This window comes from Talpa occidentalis, unplaced genomic scaffold (genome assembly GCF_014898055.3).
Source record: "Talpa occidentalis isolate TD23 unplaced genomic scaffold, MPIMG_talOcc4v2.1 talOcc4.9, whole genome shotgun sequence".
NCBI lineage: Eukaryota > Metazoa > Chordata > Mammalia > Eulipotyphla > Talpidae > Talpa > Talpa occidentalis.
In genome coordinates, this window is record NW_023605305.1 from 69,578,772 (window position 1) to 69,592,594 (window position 13,823).

Here is a 13,823-nt window from a genome sequence, read left to right on the forward strand (position 1 = left end):
ACTGACTGAAGTACACTGCTGACAGGAGCAGCAGGCAAGACAAGAGAGGTCTGCTGCACCATGTGGGTAGCTTCCTGGCTGGCAGGGGATCGAACTCATGCTGCAACGGCTGTGGATAGCTTCATAGTGCAGTGCTTAACCCCTTATGCCACCAGGGAAGCCCTAAAATACATTTTTAAAAAAGCTGAACAGGGAGCCTCCCCGGTGGCACAAGGGGTTAAGACACAACCTATGAAGCTGTCTGCAGCCACTGCAGCCAGCATGAGTTCAATCAGCTGGCCAGGGAGCAACCCACATGGTGCTGCAGACCTCTCTTGACTCACCCGCTGCTCCCCTGAGCAGTGTACTTCGGACAATCTGCCTGTTCTGTTCCCCACTCTGTCTCTGGTGAATCCTCTCACCCTCCCCTCCCCCGCCTGACCCTCTAGCCTGTACCCCAGCTCTTGTATGCATAAATAAATAATTTTTTTTTAAAGCTGAACATATTGCTCACCCCTGGCCCAGATATATTCTTCTGACTCCCCATCTCAGTAGCTGATGCTGCCATCCCTCCAGTACTTCATATGAGCTGGAAAGCTGGACCGCACCCTGACTCTTCATATTCCCTCATGATCCCATCCAGTCTCCACAACCCATACATTCTACCTTCTGAAATACTTCTTTTTTTTTTTTAAAGATTTATTTTTATTTATTTATACAAGCACTGGGTATAGTCAGAAGCGCGGGAGGGCGAGAGAATTCACCAGAGCCAGAGCAGGGAGCAGAGCAGGCAGAAGGACCGAAGTACACTGCTGAGGGGAGCAGCGGGCGGCAGGAGAGGTCTGCGCGCCATGTGGGACCCTCCTCCGGTGGCCGGGGAGCAGCCGGGGATTGAACGCGCAGCAGAGGCTGCGGGCAGCGTCGCAACCCAGTGCTCAACCGCTGCGCCACCGGGGAGGCCCCTGAAATACTTCTTATTCCATCCTTTATCCTATTTCCCTACCACTGCTCTGCTTTGACTCACAACTATCTCATGCAACATGGCTCTGCTGTCTTCCTAGCTCCCTGTCTCCAACTCACCATCGTGCAGAGTCCCAGGGCCATCTTTTTCAGTGTTAAATCTGATTTTGGCACTCCCTATACCTGCAGAATGAGACCCAATGCTTTGGAGGCCTTCATTGTTTGCTCCCGACAGTTTTTTCATACTCTCCCCCTTTAGCCACATTCAATCAGCTGGCCCTTTGTATCCCTTTTATGTCCTTGAAGAATATCTTCCATGGGCCTCCCTGGTGGCGCAAGGGGTTGGGACGCAACCTATGAAGCTGTCCGCAGCCACTCAGCACGAGTTCGATCCCCGGCCAGGGAGTTACCCACATAGCACCGCAGACCTCTCCTGACTTGCCTGCTGCTCCCCTCAGCAGTGTATTTCATTTCAGTCAATTTGCCTGTTCTGTTCCCCACTGTCTCTGGTGAATCCTCTCACCGCCACCCCCGCCCCCCGCCACACCTATGGCCTGCAAAATAAATCTTTTTTTTTTAAATTATTGTGAGAACATGAAATCACCTTTTTTATTTTTATTTTATTTATTTATACAAGCACTGAAGTGCGGGAGGGTGAAAGAATTCACCAGAGGCAGAGTGGAGAGTAGAACAGGCAGACTGACGAAGTACACTGCTGAGTAGAGCAGTGGGTGGCAGGAGAGGTCTGCGTGCCATATGGGACCCTCACCTGGTGGTCGGGTATCGAACCGGTGTTGCAGAAGCTGCGGGCAGCTTCGCAACACAGCGCTCAACTGCTGTGCCACCAGGGAGGCCCTGTAAAATAAATCTTTAAAAAAACAAAGAATATCTTCCACAACCTAAAGAATATCTTCCACAACCTGTAGATATTACAAATCTACAGACAAAAACGTGTAAATACCGGGTCTCACTGGTGGTGCAGCGGTTGAGCGCTGGGCTGCGAAGCTGCCTGCAGCCTCTGCAGCGCTGGTTCGATGACGGGCCAGCTGGTGAGTGTCCCACATGGCACGCAGACCTATCCTGCTGTGCCCGCTGCTCCCCTCAGCAGTATACTTCGTCAGTCTGCCTGTTCTGCTCCCCGTTCTGGCTCTGGTGAATTCTCTCACCCTCTTGTGCTTCTGACTGTACCCAGTGCTTGTATAAATAAATAAATCTTAAAATAAATAAATAAATAAATTTAAAAAAACACAAAAAGATGTGTAAATACCAATTCCAGAGAATAGCCAACCTCACTGAGGTGGGTAGACATGTGGGTTCATTTAGCTGGGGCCTCATTTCTGCTCCCAAACCAACGTCATATCTTGCATTTGCCTGTGATGGCCAAGTGAGCTGCTGCAGGTCATTCCAGCCTTCAGAAGTCAACTATAAGAGGTAGCCCGGGCCAACCTCCCTTCAGCACTCCATTCTGTCCTGTGTCCAGCAGTGGCTGGCAGGGAAGGTTTGGAAAGGTTGCCTCTGGTCAAGGGCCCTGTGCTGAGGCTTCTTTCCTGCCTCTGCCTGCCTAAATCCCAAGGTCAAATTTTGACTGGTACTTCCATTCTAGACACCCTTTTCCAACATCTCACCCCTTGACACTTTATCAGGTTCCTTTCCCCATCAGAACTCTGGAGCAGACCCAATAATCAGTATAGAATGTCCACCATTTAGACCTAACTCTGGACTTGGGCCCCAAGGTCACTCAGTTGTCCTCAGCTCCTTGAGCACACATCCGCTCCCTTCTCTCTCACTCCCTACTTCTCTGAGAAAACAGAGCCACTGGGTAAGAACCCTCAATTTCTTTCTCTTCCCATTTAAAACATAACTGAGACATCACCTTACCTTTCCCCACATGTCCCAGAGGAATGAGGGGTTTCTCCTCTACTCTGTGGCCCATCCCTCCATCCATGATCTCATCTGCAAGCCCTGGCCCTTTGTATCCCTTTTATGTCCTTGAAGAGTATCTTCCATGGGCCTCCCTGGTGGTGCAAGGGGTTGGGATGCAACTTATGAAGCTCTCCGCAGCCACTGCAGCACAAGTTCGATCCCCAGCAAGGGAGCTACCCACATGGTGCCGCAAACCTCTCCTGACTCGCCCGCTGTTCTTGTATTTTTTTTAAGTGTGACTTCATTTTTATAGTACTTCTGGAAATACTTTTTTTTTTTAAGATTTATTTTTCTTTATACAAGAACTGGGGTACAGGCCAGAGGCATGGGAGTGTGAGAGGATTCACCAGAGACAGAGTGGGAAACAGAATAGGCAGATATACTGAAATACACTGCTGAGGGGAGCAACAGATGAGACAGGAGAGGTCTGCTGCACCACGTGGGTCATCTCCCTGGCCTGGGATTGAACTCGTGCTGCAGTGTCTGTGGACAGCTTCATAGTGCTGTGCTTAACCACTTGCACCACCAGGGAGGCTCAAGCCCTGCATGTTCTTGACCTCAGTGGCCTCTGAGTACTCTATCTTAAATTTACTCCTCTTATCTGGCTTTTCCAGCAGCATTATGCTCATTTGAGGATCGACTCATTTAATTCGCAAACATTTATGGAACATTTAGTCTGCCCCAGGCCTTGTTCTGGGCGTGGGGAACACAGCATTAAATAAGTTTTGATGGGTATTTCCATTCTAGACAGTGAGGAAGTCGAAATGTAGACAAAAACAACAAGAAAAATTAGGTAATCAAGACAATGAAGTATGGACATAAAGACAGGATTATCGCTCTAGATAATCAGTTTCACTAGATTGAGAACGCAAAAATAAAGTCATTCCCCTATGATCAATTGATTTTTTTTTTAAGATTTATTTATTTATTCACACAAGCACTGTGTACAGTCAGAAGCGCGGGAAAGTGAGAGAATTCACCAGAGCCAGAGCGGGGAGCAGAGCAGGCAGAAGGACCGAAGTACACTGCTGAGGGGAGCAGTGGGTGGCAGGAGAGGTCTGCGCGCCATGTGGGACCCTCCTCTGGTGGCCAGGGAGCAGCCGGGGATCGAACCAGCGCTGCAGAGACTGCGGGCAGCTTTGCAACCCAGCGCTCAACCACTGCGCCACCGGGGAGGCCCCTCAATTGATTTTTTTTAAAGATTTATTTTATTTATTCATACAAGAGCTGGCCAGAGGTGGGGGTGGGGTGAGAGGATTCACCAGAGACAGAGTGGGGAGCAGAATAGGCATATTGACTGAAATACACTGGTAAGGGGAGCAGTGGGTGAGAGAGGAGAGGTCTGCTGTGCCATGTGGGTAGCTCCCTGGCTGGGGATCGAACTTGTGCTGCAGCAGCTGCGGATTTGCTTCATAGTGCTGAGACTTAACATTTTGCACTACCATGGAGGCCCCAATTAATGGATTTTTTGGCAAGGTTGTCAGGACCCTTGCCAAGTCCCTCTGCAAATGGTGCTGGGACAATTAGATATCCACATGTAAAAGAATAAAATTTGACCCCTACCTCACCAAAAACTCAAAATGGATCAAGTTCTAAATGTAAAGAGTAAGACGATAAAATTCTTTTTTTTTTTTTTATAGAGGCATGTTTTATTTATTTATTTATTTGTTTGTTTGTTTGTTTTGTTTATGCATGCACTGGGTACAGTCAGAAGCGCGGGAGGGTGAGAGAATTCACCAGAGCCAGAGCGGGGAGCAGAGCAGGCAGAAGGACTGAAGTACACTGCTGAGGGGAGCAGCGGGCGGCAGGAGAGGTCTGTGTGCCATGTGGGACCCTCCTTCGGTGGCCGGGGAGCAGCTGGGGATCGAACCGGCACCGCAGAGGCCGCGGGCAGCTTCGCAACCCAGCGCTCAACCGCTGCGCCACCGGGGAGGCCCAAAATTCTTATGAATAGGAGAATATCTTCACGATTTAGGATTAGGCAGTGATTTCTTGGATATTATCAAGAGTACAGCAAAGAATAGGTAAGTTTGACTGCATCAAAATTAAAAACTTTTGTATTTCAAAGGATAGTATCAAGAAAGGGAAAAAATGGCCTTCCTGGTGGCGCAGGGGTTAAAGACACAGTGCACAGAGTTTGATGCCTGCAGCCAGCCAGGGAGTAACCCACATGGCATAGCAGACCTCTCCTGTCTGGCCCTGTTGCTCCCCTCAGTAGTGTATTTTGGTAGATCTGCCTGTTCTGCTCCAGACTCTGTCTCTGGTGAATCCTCTCACACTTCCGCACCTCTGGTCTACACCCTTGTTCTTGTATGCATAAATAAATAAATCTTTAAAAAAAAAAAAAAAAAAGGAAAAAACACCCCACAGAATGGAAAAAAAAATTGTAAATTTTCTAGTCCCTAAGGAACTTATGTCCAGAATATAAAAACACTAATAACAACAACAAAATACCCAATTTTTTAAATGGGCAAAGAATCAGAACATTTTTCAAAAGTGGATATACAAATGGTCAGTAAACACAAGAAAAGGTGTTCAATCACTGGTCATTAGGGCAGTGCAAATTAAAATGAGATACCATTTTGGGCCTCCCCTGGTGGCGCAGGCAGTTGAGCGCAGCACTGTGATGCTCTCCGCGGTCTCTGCAGCACCGGTTTGATCCCGGCCGGCCAGCGAGGGTCCCACATGGCGCTCAGACCTCTCCTGACTCGCCTGCTGCTCCCCTCAGCAGTGTATTTCATTAGTCTGCCTGTTCTGTTTCCCACTCCTCTCTGGTGAATCCTCTCACCCTCCTGCACATCTGGCCTGTACCCTGGTTCTTGTATAAATATATAAATAAATCTTAAAATAAAATAAAAACTGTAAAAAAAAAAATGAGATACCATTTTACACCCACTAAGATGATTAAACCCCAAAAGGCAAATTTTTTTAAAAGATTTATTTATTTATTTATACAAGCACTGGGTACAGTCAGAAGCACAAGAGGGTGAGAGAATTCACCAGAGCCAGAGCAGGGAGCAAAACAGGCAGACTGACGAAGTACACTGCTGAGGGTAGCAGTGGGCGCAGCAGGAGAGGTCTGAGCGTCATGTGGGACCCTCGCCGGTGGCCAGGGAAGAAAGTGGCACTGCAGAGGCTGCGGGCAGCTTCTCAGTCCAGCGGTCAACTGCTGCGCCATCGGGGAGGCCCCCAAAAGGCAAATTAAAAACAATATTTGTGAAGGTTTGAAGAAATTGGAACCTTCATACATTGCTGGTGGGATGTAAAATGATACATTCATATTGCTAGCATTCTTAAAAAAAATGTTTCTCAAAAAGTTAAACATGGAGTTGCTATAAAGTATTTTTTTTTATAGAGGCATGTTTTATTTATTTATTTATTTGTTTGTTTGTTTTTGTTTATACATGCACTGGGTACAGTCAGAAGCGCGGGATGGTGACAGAATTCACCAGAGCCAGAGCGGGGAGCAGAGCAGGCAGAAGGACCGAAGTACACTGCTGAGGGGAGCAGCGGGCAGCAGGAGAGGTCTGTGCGCCATGTAGGACCCTCCTCCGGTGGCTGGGGAACAGCTGGGGATCGAACCGGCGCAGCAGAGGCCGCGGGCAGCTTCGCAACCCAGCGCTCAACCACTGCGCCACCGGGGAGGCCCTGGAGTTGCTATATAACTCAATAATTCCACTCCCAGGTGTGTACCCAGAAAAATGAAAATGTATGTCCACACAAAAATTTGTACGTAAATGTTCATAGTAACATTGTTCGTAACAGTCCCAAAGTAGAAGCAATGCAAATATCCAACATAGGGGCCCCCCTTGTGGCCCAAGGGGTTAAGATGAAGCATGAGTTCAAACCCTGGCCAGGGAGGTGACCCACATGGTGCAGCAGACCTCTCCTGTCTCACCCTCTGGTCCCCTCAGCAGTGTATTTCAGTCAATCCGCCTGTTCTGCTCCCTGCTCTGTTTCTAGTGAATTGTCTCACCCCCTGCATCTCTGGCCTGCACCCCAGCTCTTGTATGCATAAATAAATAAATCTTTAAAAAACAAATAAATATCCATCATGTCCATTACCTGATGGACATCAATCAATCAATAAATGTGGTTTATCCATACAATGGAATATTAGCCATAAAAAGGATTGTAGTACTGACACAGCTACAATATGGAGGAATCTGAAAAGTATTATGCTCAGTGAAAGAAGTCAGACATAAAAGACCACATTTTGTATGATTCCATTTATCTGAACTGCCCCAAATAGGCAAACTTAAGAGACAGAGAATATGTTAGTGGTTGCCAGGGACTGAGGGAGGGAGGGAAAAGGGAGTGGCTACTAACAGGCCCAGGGTTTCTTTTTAGGGTGATTAAAATGCTCTGGGATTAGATAGCAGCAGTGATGGTTACACAACTTTGTGAGTACATTAAAAACCAAAGGGGAGGGCCTCCCGGTGGCGCAGCGGTTGAGCGCTGGGTTGCCAAGCTGCCCGCAGCCTCTGCTGCTCCGGTACAATCCCCTTATGCTCCCCGGCCACCTGAGGAAGGTCCCACATGGCGCGCAGACCTCTCCTGCCGCTTGCTGCTCCCCTCAGCAGTGTACTTCAGTACTTCTGCCTGCTCTGCTCCCTGCTCTGGTTCTGGTGAATTCTCTCACTCTCCAGCACTTCTGACTGTAACCAGTGCTTGTATAAATACATACATAAACAAATAAATCTTTAAAAAAAAAAAAAACCAAAAGGGAAAAAATACATCAGTAGGAAGAAGTATCAGATAAGTTTCAAGAATAGTAATTGTTGGGGCCTCCCTGATGGCGCAAGGTGTTAAGATGCAACCTATGAAGCTATTTGCAGCCTCTGCAGCACGAGTTCGATCCCCGGCCAGCCGGGGAGACACCCACATGGCGCAGCACACTTCTCCTGTCTCACCCTCCGCTCCCCTCAGCAGTGTATTTCGTCAGTCTGCCTGTTCTGTTCCCCACTCTGTCTCTGGTGAATCCTCTCACTCCCCACATCTCTGGCCAGTACCCCAGTTCTTGTATGCGTAAATAAATAAATCTTAAAAAAAAAAAAAAAGAATAGTAATTGTTGTAAGTTACTTAAGAAGGAATATATAATAGAGTGCCCTGGGGCTGATGGGGCCTCCTCAAGGTGAGGACCTGTCTGAGGGACTGGAACTGACAGTCCTGGGAGGGTTCTGATGGGAGGCTTCAATGCTGAGAGAACAGCAAACGCAGGCCCTGAGATGCACGGGTTTATAGATAACTAGTCTCTTAGGCCTTTGGAAAAGCACTCTCTCCCAAGCTGTTACCACCTGCCATGTCCTGTACTCAACAACAAAGTGTTTTCCAATCATGTTTTTTTGCCTAAGGTCTTTACAAGGGAGATGTGCAGATTTTCAGATTATTCTGAGCAGGGTTGTTTGTCAAATCATGGTTTTGGGATGTTGTGATTTTCCAGATTGTTCTGAGCATGGTTAGAGTTAAGGGAACAAGTTCCTAGATCTTTAACTTCTATCAGAAATCCTTCACCTACCTGAGAAATTGCCTCTCTCCAAGTCTGTTTCAGAAGGTTCCCACTGGCAAAAAACATTTTTTAAAAAAGATTTATTTATATATATAAGAACTGGGGTGTTGGTCAGAGGTACAGAGGGTGAGAGGATTCACCAGAGACAGAGTGAGGAGCAGAAAAGGCAGACTGACTGAAATACATTGGTGAGGGGAGCAGCAGGCGAGACAGGAGAGGTCTGCTGCACCATGTAGGTCACCTCCCTGGCTGGGGATTGAACTCGTGCTGCAGTAGCTGAGGATAGCATCATAGTGCTGATACTTAAGCCCTTGTGCCACCAGTGGCTCTGCTCCCCACTGTCTCTGGTGAATCCTCTCACCCCCCCCCACAACTCTGGCCTGTACCCCAGTCTTATATGCATAAATAAATAAATCTATAAAAAAAAAGGATTATTTGAGCAAAAATTTTAGAAGACCATCCACTTCATGAAGCTCTTACCCCAGAGTCTCTTCTCTCTCTCTTTATCTTACCTAACCTCCTTTTAGTATTTATTGAGCTAAGTTTAAAGTCTGCCATTCTACTACTTAACCAAATGGGACATTTCTCAAGTTTTTCTTCTTTCTCAGCCTGTTTCCATCTCTGGAGTGGGATGAGATTGTCTCCATGCAAGAAGACAATGTGTAGGTAAGTTGCAAAGAAGGAATCCTTATACAGGTGGAAGGGGAAGGGATAGTCACTCTCCTGGCCACAGGCTGCGCCTTTCCTAAACTACATCCCTCTAGAGCCCAGCATGCTTCCACTTGGAATCAGTGTGTTAGGAAGTGCTTGGCTGAAAGCTGAGGGTGCATCTAATACCCAGAGAAGGAATGGTTTTGGGGTGGGGCAGGGGAGATTGATATGTATGGTTAAAGAGCCAGGTGGCACCCTGAAGAAGGATTCAATTGGCAGCTCCTCTCTGGGGGCCAGAGTCTACCTCTATTCACACATTTAATCTATAGGAATGGGCCTCCCTGATGGCTCAGGGGTTAACTCCCAGCACTATCAAGCTATCTCCAGCCACTCTGGCCTGAGTTCAACCCCCGGCTAGGGAGCTAATGGTGCAGCAGACCTCTCCTGCCTCCCCACTGCTCCCCTAAGCAGTGTTTCAGTATATCTGCCTGTTCTGCTCCCCACTCTGTCTCTGGTGAATCCTCTCACCACCACCACCCTGCCCCCCGCACCTCTGGTCTACACCCCAGCTCTTGTATGCATGCATCTTGTATGCATTTATGCATGCATGCATAAATAAATACATCTAAAAAAAATCTGCAGGACCACTCCATTTATGAGGTTCTGAGAGTGGAAGTGACTCACTTGGTAAGTGGCCTGGTGCACGTTTGAATCCACATCTATCTTACTCCAAATCCTTAGGCTTGCACACTTTCTGAAAATGTTGTCTGGCACAGAGGCCTGTGTGTTCCCCTGAATCCTTTTTTTTTTTAAAGATTTATTTATTTATTTATTTATTTATTTATTTATTTATTTATTTATTTATATAAGCACTGGGAATAGGCAGAAGAGCGGGAGGGTGAGAGAATTCACCAGAGCCAGAGCTGGGAACAGAACAGGCAGACTGACGAAATACACTGCTGAGGGGAGCAGTGGGCATGGCAGTAGAGGTCTGTAGCACCATGTGGGACCCTCGCTGGCAGCCGGGGATCGAACCGGCGCTGTAGAGGCTGCGGGCAGCTTCTCAGCTCAGCGCTCAACCACTGCGCCACCATCCCCTGAATCCTTTTAGGGAGAGTTTATGTGTTGCACAACTCATTTGTTCCATAATTTGTACCATAATTCTTCAGTCTAATGGAGACACAAACATGGAAAAAAGGGGAGAGACCAAATCAAGAGTTAAGAGATGCTTTCCCAGTACTTATTCTGAGACTCAAACTCCTAAGCTTGGTCACTGGAGGTCAGAAAAGTAAGGGGCTCACTTATTGATTGGGGCTCACCTATTGACTGGGACTAGATTTGGAAATCAGTAGTTACTATAGGGGCTAATCCAGAGAAATGTGACTGCCTTCTGGAGTGGGATCAGGGAGGACTTCTGGAAGAAAGAGTCAGTTTGGGCATTGGAGGATATATATGAGTTTGCTTACTAGTCAGGTGGAAAGGGAGAGGAACCAGCATGAGCACAGGCTGATTGGAGGTGTCCTATACTGACACAATGAATACAGTGAGCAGCCAGGGATGATGATGAGGCAAGAATGGCAGGGGTTAGTAGCCACCACACACAAGACTTTCAAAAGAGAACATTTGAGAAAAAGAAAACTTGAAGGTGGGAACTTGGGGCTGGGGTCACAAGGCTATAGGGTAAGGTTGACAGACAGAAACTTGGTATTTTTGGTAGGAAGGAAACTTTGCTGGAGGGAGGGCTGTATGGTTTAAGATCAAGGCCTCTTTTGATCTTAAGTTAAAGTCTGATACAGTTCTGGGACAACCCTGAGGTGAAGAGAGAAAAGACAGTTTTTCCATCAAAGGGGTTGTTGGTGGTATTCACCAGCACCATTTGGGATTAATTGCCAAAGTCCTCCATGTCCCCAAGACTTGATTGTTTTGTCAGAAAGCAGATTCTGCTCCTGTCCAATGGGGATGAAGAACTTGAACTGGGAGCTGAGGTTTCAAGTTTGGCTTTGGGCAAGTCATACTTCCTGTCTGGAAAAGAGGGGTAGCAATTTAACATCTCAGGATTAAATGAGAGGGTGCTTGGAAAGTAGTCGTCACAGAGGAAAATCCCCAACTATTATTAGAACAAGATAACCCTGGCATAACCCACAGACAAGGACTGGTCAGTGCTGTGTTTCCAGAGGAAGTATTAATTTCTGAAAGACACTGCTGCCAGAATGAGCTTTCTATTGCATAGATGTGATCCTTCATCCTTAATCTACTCCCTAACTTTCTATGACTCCCTACTGCCCTCCAGATAAATTCTCTAACTTTTTTTTTAAAAGATTTATTTATTTATGCATACAAGAGCTGGGGTATAGGCCAGAGGTGCGGGGGGTAAGAGGATTCACCTGAGACAGAGTGGGGAACAGAACAGGCAGATTGACTGAAGTACACTGCTGAGGGGAGCAGCAGGAGAGACAGGAGAGGTCTGCTGTGCCATGTGAGTTGCTCCCCGGCTGGCCTGGAATTGAACTCATGCTGCAGTGGCTGCAGATTGCTTCATAGGTTGAGTCTTAACCCTTGAGCCACCAGGGAGGCCCCTAAATTCTTTAACTTATCCAACAAGACTGTAAGGTCCCTTTGACCTTCCCTGATCCTCACCTGATGCATCTTACTACATGGGTTACCCTCTCAGCTTCCCACACTAGCCTCTGGTCATACTAACTTTTGGTCAGTTCCTGCAAAGTCAGGTGTTTCTTGGCCTCTTCTGCTGTAACTTCACCTACACTCCTCATTTCCTGGCTTGTCCTGTATAAATTTCAGGACTCCCTCTGGATGTCATTTCCATGAGTCTTTCCCTGAAGGCCTATAAGGCCTCCCCAACTCCTCTAGCCTAGCACCTCTGGTTTCTCTCTCAGTGCTCTGTTTTGCTATTGCATATCTCCTCTGCTTACAACAGGGTTATGTTCTCATAAACTCATTCTAAATTAAAAATATAAGTTGAGGGGACTCCCTGGTGGCTCAAGGGGTTAAGCACCACACTATGAAGTAATCCACGGCCTCTGCAGCATGAGTTCAATCCCCAGCCAGCCAGGGAGCAACCCAGGGAGTCAGACCTCTCCTGACTTGCCTGCTGCTTCCCTCAGCAGTGTATTTCAGTCTGCCTGTTTTGCTCCCCACTCTGTCTCTGGTGAATCCTTTCGTCTCCCCCGCATCTCTGGCCTATACCCCAGTTCTTGTATGCATAAATAAATCTTAAAAAAATAAAAATATAAGTTGAAGTGCATTAAATGCACTTAACTTACCAAATGTCATAGCTTAGCTTAGACTACATTAAACACGCTCAGAGCCTTTACATTAGTGTATAGCTGGGCAATTATTTTTATTTAAAGATTTATTTATTTATGCATACAAGAACTTGGGGTATAAGCCAGAGGTGGGGGGGGGGTGAGAGGATTCACCAGAGAGATTGGGGAGCAGAACAGGCAGAATGACTGAAATACACTGCTGAGGGGAGCAGTGGGCCAGACAGTGGAGGTCTGCTGCGCCTGGCCTGACCAGGGCTGGGGATCCAACATGTGCTGTAGTGGCTGGCAGCAGCCTGATAGCACTGTTTTTTAACCCCTGTGCTACCAGGGAGGCCCTGGGCAATTATCTTGATTTTCATCCCAAAAGTCTCTTCTCATTAGAAGGAGAAGACACAGATGGGTGTTTTGTAGACACTGTGGGCTGTGAAGGCACAAAACATAATAACCAAAAAATGCTGGCAACACAGTATACTGTAGAGTATCGGTTGTGATTTTTTTTTTTTAAAGATTTATTTATACAAGCACTGGGTACAGTCAGAAGCGCAGGAGGGTGAGAGAATTCACCAGAGCCAGAGCAGGGAGCAGAACAGGCAGAAGGACCGAAGTACACTGCTGAGGGGAGCAGCGGGCAGCAGGAGAGGTCTGAGCGCCTTGTGGGACCCTCGCCCTGCAGCCGGGGATGGAACCAGTGCTGCAGAGGCTGTGGGCAGCTTCGCAACCCAGCGCTCAACCACTGTGCCACCAGGGAGACCCAGTTGTGATTGTTTTCTCCTGGAGTGACTCACTGAGAGCTGGCTTGCTGTCTGTGATGCCCAGGATCACATGAAAGTATGGGATCATATATGGAAAAAGATCAAAATTTAAAGTGCGGTTTATCCTAAATGTACATTGCTTTTGCCCCATTGTAGAGTCAAAAAGTCATAAGTGGGACCATCGTAAATTGAGGACTGCCTGTATTTACCTGCCTTCCCCACAAGGCTATAAGGGGAAGTTTAGTAAATATCTACTGAATGGGCCTCCCCTGGTGGCGCAGGCAATCGAGCACCACCTGTGAACCTGTCCGCAGCCTCTGTAGCACCGGTTCGATCCTGACCGGCCAGCGAGGGTCCCACATGGCGTGGCAGACCTTTCCTATTGCACCCGCTGCTCCCCTCAGCATTGTATTTCGTCAGTCTGCCTGTTCTGTTCCCTGCTCTGTCTCTGGTGAATCCTCTCACCCTCCCGTGCATCTGGCCTGTACCCTGGTTCTTGTGTAAATGAATAAATAAATCTTAAAAAAAAATAAATATCTACTGAATGGATGAATGAAAAGGGGGCAATTCTAAGAAAAAAGGGGTCACTGTACACTGGCCAAATGTCCCAATAGATATCTCAGCAGTGTAGGTGATATCAGTAGCCATAATTTACAGATAAGAAAACTGAGGCTAAAATAATCTGATTTTGCCTGAATTTTTAATTCCTGAGCACCTGTGGGTATGACACTGGGCTGGGTCTTCACACAGATGGTGTCTGGAAG